Source organism: Pogonomyrmex barbatus, unplaced genomic scaffold (genome assembly GCF_055798465.1).
Source record: "Pogonomyrmex barbatus isolate J1 unplaced genomic scaffold, ASM5579846v1 scaffold6, whole genome shotgun sequence".
NCBI lineage: Eukaryota > Metazoa > Arthropoda > Insecta > Hymenoptera > Formicidae > Pogonomyrmex > Pogonomyrmex barbatus.
In genome coordinates, this window is record NW_028297160.1 from 267,959 (window position 1) to 278,105 (window position 10,147).

The 10,147-nt window shown below is 38.0% G+C and overlaps 1 long non-coding RNA gene across 1 annotated transcript; it reads right to left on the reverse strand.

Moving 5' to 3' along the window:
* Positions 1-4,757: 4,757 nt before the first annotated feature.
* Positions 4,758-9,753, reverse strand: LOC148935035 (uncharacterized). Its single transcript, XR_016140709.1, has 2 exons — positions 5,997-9,753; positions 4,758-5,507 (listed from the first exon to the last, which is right to left on the reverse strand). It is a non-coding gene; the product is annotated as an uncharacterized LOC148935035 (long non-coding RNA).
* Positions 9,754-10,147: the final 394 nt, after the last annotated feature.

Genomic DNA, 10,147 nt, shown 5'->3' on the forward strand with positions numbered 1-10,147 from the left:
ACTCGCGAAAATTCAATTAGAAAGATGTTTCATGCACGTGGTGGCGAGTACGCAAGCATTAATAGAGACAATGAATCTCTCGTTTGGCGCAAGATTGATACGGCGTTTGAAAGCCATATATTGATCGATGCGATGATTAACATGGACTATATCGAGCCGCGACGATTTTTGGAAGATGCTGATGTAGTGCTTGAGCAAGTGCGAGATGCTATAGACGAAAAACACGGTAGTGTGAAAGTGAACACTGCATTCAATGACGAGTTGTAACGGGTGATAAACGCGTCAATAAAGGTGTTAATATGAGAAACTATGAACTCTTTCGAATGTCAAATGTGGACGAATCATACGAACAGCACGTCATCGAACCCACGTTGGTGTCGCTTGAAGAGTTCCAGGAACGCGGATGGACATTGTCGCGTATATTAAATTTAATAATTAACGTGAATAAATATAATCCTCTACACGCAGGATGTTACATCGAGTTACCGCAAGAAATTATGTTGAAGCAAACGATGATCAACGTACGATCCAGAAACAATGCATGCGTAGTCGGTAGTCGCGGCTCTGCATCCGGCCGAAAGAAAAAGATCGGGAATCGTCATACCCACATTACACGTCGGTCTTGAATCTCCAAAATATTACATCTTTCTAGTGACATTGGATCAAATAAAAAAAGTCAAAATTTATAACTCTCTATTAACGTCTCCATTAACATTTACGGCTTTGAGGGAAAGAAGATTCTCCTGATATGGCTGATAAGGAAGATGGAGAAACGCATAAATTTACTGTACGTTCAATATCCGCACGATGACAACGCAGAGCACTTTGCGTGCATTAAAGATCTGTCCCGCCTCGTGAGCTTGCAATTGAACAGATATGGACACAAGAAATACTTTTATGATAAGTACATATACACATTTTAACAAATTTCATTATTTCTCCTATAAATTATTTATTAAATACTAAAAAAAGATCATGTTTTCCTTTTTTGCAATTACATTATTTCAGTTCATCTGAAAAATTGCAGTTGCATACAATGGATTGCGAGCAGATGAACGATTGCGCCATCCGATTGCCGAGCGAAGACGACAAGTGGCTCATATTTAAGAACCGCATGAATAAGGAACAACGTCCTTTTTGTGTACGCGGATTTGGAATGCGTATTACAGCGAACCAGAGACTCGTCATACCACCAGCAGCACGAGGTATTTAGCGTCGGATATTACGTGTGATGCTCGTACGATGACGCATTATCGTATCGGTTTCGTCGCGGCGAAGACTGTGTTGTTCGTTTGGCAATTCGAAGACTTACCATATCGAGTAAAAATTTTATCCGCGAATGTCTCTATGGAAGCGTTGAGAACAGTGGGAAGTATACCGTAGCGCGATTGTAACATTTGTGAGAAACTATTTGCGTCGGATGACACGCGGGTACGCGATCATTGCCACCTTACTGCTCGTTGCCGTAGTCCCGTGCATTCTAAATTATAACGATTCATACTGCAGTAGTATTTCACAACTTATCCGGTTATGACGCGCACTTTGTCATTATGGAAATAGCTACAGCATTCAAAGGCAGGATCGAGATGCTGCGGATGACAAAAGAAAAATACATTTCGTTTACTAAACACATTAAAGATACCGCCGAGAAATCAGATTCATGAAATTGCGTACGACTACGATTCATCGATTCATACGACTACGATTCATCGATTCAAATTTTTAAGTATCAGCCTCGATAAATTGGCATCTTTTCTAACAAAAGAGAAATTAAAAATTTTGCGTTCCGAATTTTCAATATTATTCAACATTAACAAAGATTTTGACTTGTTGACGCGTAAAGGTGTCTTTCCTTACGTGGATCGCGAGGACAAATGTGGATCGCGTGGACTGCAGGACACGCATCCGAATCATTCTATAGCTTGTTGATCGATGACACGGTGTTGGAGAACGATTACGCACATGTCGCGAAATGTCTGGCAGCGGTTTTCTATTAAAACCCTAGGCGAATATAGTGATCTATATTTAAGAACCCGATGTCTTGTTATTGGCCGACGTCGAAAATTTCCGCGAAAGTTGTATCGAAAGTTACAATTTCGATCTCGCACATTACTACATATTGCCAGGTTTCATATATATATGATGACTTATAGTTTGAATCTTCTTATATAGGATAATATGGTAATATCATATATGGGTTACTACTAAAAAGAACAAGAAATTTTACAATGAGCTTTTCATTAAGATAAATCATGACATGCAGTCATTGTGAACACTGTGGCGCTGAATTAATAAATGACGAGATCTGTAGATGTCGACTAATCGAAGAGTTAACGAATTCTCCGTTACGGAACGTGACAGTCTATCCACTGAACGTGACGGATTATTTTTTGAAGAGACATTACACTCCGAATCCTCACACACACACACACGCACGCACGCACGCACGCACGCACGCACACCTCATTATTCTTGTAATATACTCATAACTGATCTTGTCTTATCAATATGATAATACTTCAAATGAGTAATTAGTAGACAGAAGTGAAGCACCGTTATAAGTGACACCTGTCAATCAATACCGATACATGCGACACTTCACGTTTTTTGTATGCAATCGCACCGGTTTTCTCTCACATTCGATTTATTAGGCTTCCACCTACTGTGATCTCGCGCGCCCAATGATCTACTATACATCATCGACAATTTCTTTGTCTAAACTGGAGCGTCGTCATACGTTTGCAATCGAGTCACAATTTGTTTATAGCAGCCGCATTATCAGCGCTTCTTATAACACGTACGTTGATTTATACAAAAAGTAATCTTTTCGCTACTCTTCTTAGAAAAAAGGAGGTGTCGGCGAATGTGAATTCAAATTGTATAGAAATAAACATATGTAATATACAAAATATATATTTTTTATTCCTTTCCCTCGGCATAAAAATAATTATCCGAAAAAAATAGTCATAAAATTAAAATTCGTAATAAGAGAGAGATACACACAACGGGAGAGAGAGATAGAAGATAGTAGGTATACAATAGAGAGAGAGCATAACTAAAAGAGAAGATGATAAATATATAAGAACATGATGGCAGCGGCGATGGACCCTGTGACGTTATGTCCACGAAGCGCAATTTGTTTATCTGTTTGTTTATAATTTCTATCTATTTATAGCTGCCGGATTCTACTATCTTATCTACCTCCCCCTCTCGCGGCTCATTTCAAAAGATCGTCATCCCTGTCTTCCCTCTCCCTTCTTTCCTGCGTCCTCCCTTGTCGCACATCCGCATCTCTTTCGGAGCTCCTGAGTTAGAATTAGTATACTACATCTACTATTGTTCATTCAACTTTAAAGAGTAGCTAATTACAATGATTTTACTTGTCAAAAGTTTGTGTCCCATAATGTCTTATTATTGCAACACTATGAGGAAATTTGATGCATAGTGATAGTAGCTGACGCATAGTTTTATATATTATTAATAAAGATGTTCCGGAAATGCAAATTTAGATGGCGCTATTTTCACCGCTTCGTCGCTGGTCAGCGGAATTACATAAGGCCGCTCGCGGGGCATGATTGCCGGGCCCGTCGTGATGTGCACACATACCACTCTCACATTCGGATTCGGTCGTTCGCTGTTAAGGTCAAAAGTTAGTCTCGTGTTCTTGCGTGTCGGTCATCGTGCCATTGTGTGTCGGTCACCGTGCTCTTGTTGTTCAGGCAATCATAGGGTCAGTTGTCGTGCTTTTGTGATTGAGACAATTGGATCAAGTTTAAGAATGCAAAGCGTACGTAGCGGGCCCAGTGTCTCGACGTAAAGCGTGCGTATTTCGCTCATTTTGGTTGGTTGTGCGAAGACGTAAGTCGTACGTAGCGCGCCAAGTGCCTTCGACGTAAAGCGTGCATAATAATAATTACGGTAGACACACTAACGTTAAAATTGGACAATTTGAAGCTGCCCACAAACGTAGTACACACGTAAAACTAGCATCTCCATCAAACACTTAGAGGACGACTAATTCAATTAAGGATCATCGCTATTTGAAGATAATGAAGAAGAGTTCAAGAATTACAGGGTTGTCGGCCACGGGAATTGCCCGGAAAAGAACCAGGAGTCCTTGCCGCAACAAAGAATAATGCATTAAGGTGCAAATGTACTTCGTACATAGTTTCTTTAGCAGTCAAAGTGTAACACTACGTGCGAAATAGATTCAATGTATATACAATAACATTTATATAAAGAAGTTTGACATTTTACTCATTATTTATTAACATGAAAATCTTGTGGACAAATTATAGTGTAATATTACAATATAGCCATTGTAGTTCTTATCAATTAAATATATTTTTTCACTACTAATAGTTTATTGCATTTATTCAATAATTTCTCTTTTTTGTTTTGTTCTTTTCCTTTCAAATACTGCGAATATAAAATAAAATGTTTCAATTAATTTTAACGATATAAAGTGTTACGTCCAGCCCGAGGTAAATATTTTTTTGAAAATGGATGGGACTTGGAAGGACGCTCCAAATACCCTCTCGCAGGTGGGCGCGCTGAGGCGTCCTTACGAGTCAGACACACTGTGCTGAGCCGCGAGTCAACGTCGAAAAAGACGCTATGACTTCGACTGCGTGACGTGTGTCCGTCGGTCCGTAATTTAGGCAAGAGAATTTAATCTCTTTTGCCAGGGACAGGACCATGCACGAATCTTGGGATAACGGGGAATGAAAGAGGGAGGAAATAACTAAAACGATAAATAATTTAAATTTTACATGTAATTAATAATTTTAAAACGATTACAAGTTTAGCTAACTACAAGATCCGTGTCATTATTTCTTGCGTTGAAATACATTTACTGACGGTATATTTACATTTGATAAAATAATAAAAAAAAGGGGGTGTTACGTACAGAAATTCATGTAATATAAATGTTCTAAAAATTGACGGATGTATTATTTAATTTCTGTGTACAAATTCTATTATTTTTGTGTGTTTGTCTATATTCTAATTATTCTTATCTTACATAGTTTAATATTTTTAATCTGTATTTGATAATTTTATCTTACGTTGTTAATTTATTTAAATTTGTATTTTGTTATCTGTGTGTGGTTGTTTCGGAGAGGAAGTCGGGTTTCCGATAGTGAGGTCTAGGGGAGGAGGGGAAGGAGTCCGGAGTTCGCAGAACTCGTCCAAGAATTTCTGGGTACGGAAATCTGGATATATCTGGAGGTTAGTGTCATGGCGCTCTGGGAAGAGTGCGCTGAAATCTGGGGGTGATCCAGATTCAGATGGTCTGATCGGGGAATAGGACGGAGGAGATATGTACAAATAATGGGGTCTCCTGCTGAAACAACTCGTGGTTTCTTCGGCATATGTCAAAACCTCGGATGTCCTAGGCGAGGGATAGTTCCCTGATTGACGAGCTCGCTTGTTGCAATGATAACGGAGCTTCTTCAGGGCTCGCCTCCGTCTCTGAGCATCGGAAAGAGAGAATGATGCAGATTTCACTAGAAGAAATGGATTTGAAATATGAAGGAAATGTCATTGGTCGTGAACCTTAAGGCTATCTCTGAAATATTTCAGGAAACCGAGAGATCCGAGAGGAGAGAAATTAAGAAGGGAAAGAGAAAATTGTAAGAGAGAAGAGAAAAAAGAAAAGAATAGATTTCCCGAATTATTCGGTGGCCATGAACCTGCTGAGTGTTCCACAACGCATAGGGAGTCAGTGAGGTTCGACGGCCGAAGCAAACAGAGAAGAAGCAGATTTTGCCGAATTACTCGGCAGCCATGAACCTGCTGAGTGCTCCGCAACGCATAGGGAGTCCGAGAGGTCCGACGGCCCAAGCAAAAAAAGAAAGAGAAAAGAAAAGAAAAAGGGAGTAGAAGTAGGAGAACAGCAGAGGATAGAAAGGATGTAAGGGAGGAATGAGAAAATATAAGGAGAAGAGACCCGAAAACTATTATTAGGGAATTTTTCTATGTGTAAATAAACTTACTGTTACTCTGGAATGCCGGAGACTTGGGACCTGCGAGATGATGAAGGCGGTAACGGTATCGCCAGGAAACTTGGTCACTTGTACTTGTACTTGGTGAAATTGTTGATTTATTTCGACTGACACCGACTGATTGAATTATTGACAACTGATAAACTGAAAATGTTCTGACCGCGTGAAAAAAAGAAGTAGCAGTGTGCGCTCCGTGCCTTTAAGGGCTACTATATATATATGATTTCGTTGAAAAAAACATCTGTACACGTGTTGTTTTTCCGCGATTAGGATAATAGGGATTATCCGCTCAGCCAAATTCTTAGTAACAGACTCCCGGAAGAGATTAGTTGCGTAATTGTCGCGATCGTAACAGAACATGTGTCATCCGTTTATCTGCTTAACTAAATTCTAATAACTGATATCCGAAAGAGAAGAATCGTGCAGTCGTCAAGATGTAACATCGGTGTACTTCCGCGATTAGGATAATAGGGATTATCCGCTTAGCCGAATTCTAGAAACCGACCCCCGGAAGAGATCAGTTGCGTAACCGTCGCGATCTAACAGAGTAACAGAACATGTGTCACTCGTTTATCCGCTTAATTAAATTCTAATAACAGATACCTGAAAGAGAAAAATCGTGCAGTCGTCACGACGTAACAAAAGCTTCTCCATTTTTTTATAGGAAAGAATTTTAAAAAATAGATAATTCTTTTACGCACATTGTAACAATGCGTCCCTCCCTCCTCCTGCAGCATCGTTCCGTCCTTCTGCGATCCCCCTGACAGCTGATCGTTTATCCGTTGGTTTAAAGGAGCATAAGCGCTGATAAACTTTTCCAGATTTTCGATTAATTAATCACAATCTACAGACCGTACGTGGAATTCGTGTTACTCAGCGCGATGCGACAGAAATATCCGAGCACGCCCGAAGAAATCCGAATGCGTGTTCGAATCGTAACAAACAAGCGAGAAACAAATAATTTATTTTATTGTTGTAATTAAGGAAAACAATACCTACGAATCGAACTGAATCACTCCGAATCATCGATCCGTGGAATATAAAAAGTTTGATCCGACGACAATAAAAGCAGATTCTCGACTTCCTTGGAATCATCTGCTGATTTCGCAGAAGCGAAACCGATTCCGACCCCGAAGAAGAGAGGCAAGAAAACGAGGTTGGCATTCACAGTACCGGCCAGGAGTGTTACTGGTAAGAGTCCGATCTTCATCCTTCCGAATCGCCCGAATCCGCTTACCAGGGAAGAATCCGGGGTAGCGTAGTTCGTTGTCTCAGCCAGACATTACTGGTACTGGTCAGCATCTTTATTCAACACTCCGATAAGAACACAGTGCAACGGCAATCGTTATCATCAGGACTGACCACTATGCCCTCACGGCCGCGTATGAGTCTGCGTTCGTTGTCGCGGACGGCCGCCATTGTCCCGCCCTCCGAGGACTGTGATCCGCGCCGAAACCGACCGCGCGCTTCGTCCATCGCCGCATCGTAAGCAGCCATCATACCATTGTATTGTAATAAGCGCTGTAATTATACGGTGTAATTATATCGTGAAGTATCCGCGCATTGTTAGCGCTACTCCCAATTATAAAATCAATTATAATTCTTTTGCTGTAAATAACCGCGTATTAATTAATTGTAATTCTTCGCTGTAAAGTCGCATATTAACCAGTTGTAAAACCCGCATGATTTCCACTGTAAATGCACACGTACTTATATTGTCAAAGACTCGCGATAATATCTTTTTTTTTAAAGACACGCTATGATCGTTGTATGTATTCTAAATTAACTTTAATAAACAATCAACATCATACAATATTCGCCCTTCTTTCGCGTTCTAAACCCGGCCTAAACCGACGAGTGTATCCGCGTGTAAAGTATTAACAATTTTATACCAGCGTAAGACGGTCTGTTTTAATATTTATTACTTGTAATCTTATGCGTTCTGATATTTACTACCAATACCAGAAATATAGTTTGAAGAATAGTTTGTGACATATATATTATAAATTTTCAGTATTGTCAGTGAATATTAAAACGCAAATAATGTACATAGATAAAATAATGTATCAGCAAATTCTTTCATATAAGATAAAATTATGACAATACAATTATGCGACACGAATATATCTTGGTCAATAGAATATATTGCTATTAGCTAAACAATTACAACAAAGTTGAATGATATTTTGTAAATGTAATTTTTTAATCATAATTTGTTTTTAATTGTTCAGTACATATTGCCAAAAATATTTGACTGATTTTAATGGTTTAATAAACTCACTCACTCTATTATTTTATTATTATTCCTATTATGATTATTATTATTATTTTTATTATAAAACTTGTATTTTAAAGTATTCAATACATTGTACTGATTTGCTCTCTCGCATAGTCAACACAATGTGAGACGAATTCGTTCAGCGTGAATCGAGCGCATAGACGGATAGCATGTGTACGTGGGGATTTATAATTATTTTTAAAAAATGACGTCTTGGAAAATAAGTTTATCATATGTGATTGAATTTGTATAAAATTAATCTTTAATTTGGTCATTAAAAATTTTTTAAATTAAAAACATAAAGTATTTCTTAAACAATTCAACTTTTATATAAAGCTTTTTTTTCTATCTGTTATTTTTAGTTTTGACGATATTTGCTTCGAAAGAAAAAACCGATTTTGTTTTAAAGGGAGTTTCACCTCTTTAACGTGCAGCTCAGCACTTATAGAAAAATATGTGTCTTTTATTTTTATCAATATTTTAATATATTCCAAGCTCATTAAAATCAGGGGAGGACACTTCTATGTATTGCCTTGTAAGTATCAACATTATAAATAAAATTAATGTAATTTTGACCTTAATTTAAAATCTGTAAATTTTAATTTAATTCATGCATCAAGATTTTTTTCTGTGTGAATCCCGGTATTCGATGAGCCTATCCAAGCTTCCGAACTCAGTCTCCGCGATCTACCAAGTCCGTCGATAGGAATGTTAAGTAGAGTAACGCCATCTTGACGGTTTCAAAAAATCGATTTTTTTGCGCTAAAAAATCCCTTAGGGTCTTAAAGATACAATTGATCCTATATGTGAAAGAAATTTTTTCTCCTTTTTTTTTTGAAGTTTTCTGCAGCGCCTTCGGCCCCTCAATGAGTGGCCGAAAGAGCCGCGCAGCGGCGAAGGAGCAGGTATACATTTCGGAACTCTTTAGATAATGTTTTCAGTTACCTGGCAAATTGTAAGAAATTTAAAGAAAAACTTGACAAGTAGTAAAAAATTTAAAGAAGAAATTGACAAGTTATAAGAAATTTAAAAAAGAGTAAGAAAGGATTTGGCGGAAAAGAAAAACGAGCAAGCTTATTGAATTATCCTTCTATTATGGATTAGATCCATAATAGTGATTCTGCTGAAAAAATGCGAAATGATATCTGGACAACGCTATATCATAAAATTTCGACAGACGAAAAGCACAAGTGCTGAACGGTCTAGATACATGGTGTTCTTGGCAAAGGGCAAAAACTTGCAATACCTTAAATTTATATACACATAAACCGGCTATGTCTGACGAAGTTTTCAACGCAATTAAGCCTGTGTTTAATCAGTGATAGTCTTAATCGCTGCTTAGGAGGATATACGCAGAACAACATAACAGCATAAAAGCTTTAATGCCATTGTTTGGCATTCCATTGCATCAAAAGCTTATTCAAGTGGAAAAAAAGTATTGGATATTGCAGCATTTTTATTCGTCTGTATTTACAATGATGGAATGAGCAGTTTAATGCAAATTATGCAAATATTAGGACTCAAAATAGGCATTTACTGCTATAACTTCTGCGAGGAGGCGGACGAACAACGCATACAACGATCGGAGCGCTTGTTGATGGAGATGGCCAAAGAGGCTCGATCTACGCTTAAATCGTCAAAAAAAAGAGAATAAACACAATTTTCTTCTTAAAGGACAACTGTATGAGGCAGGAATAGCAGATTAGAGATAAATTTAAATTTACTGTTTTTATAAACGAAAAAAAGTTACTTAAAACTTTAAACGTGTTTTTCTCAAACTTTTTTCTCGAACTAGTGGACACAACTCAAATATTAACCGATTTATTTGAAATTTGGTATACATCTTCAAAAATATATATCTCAA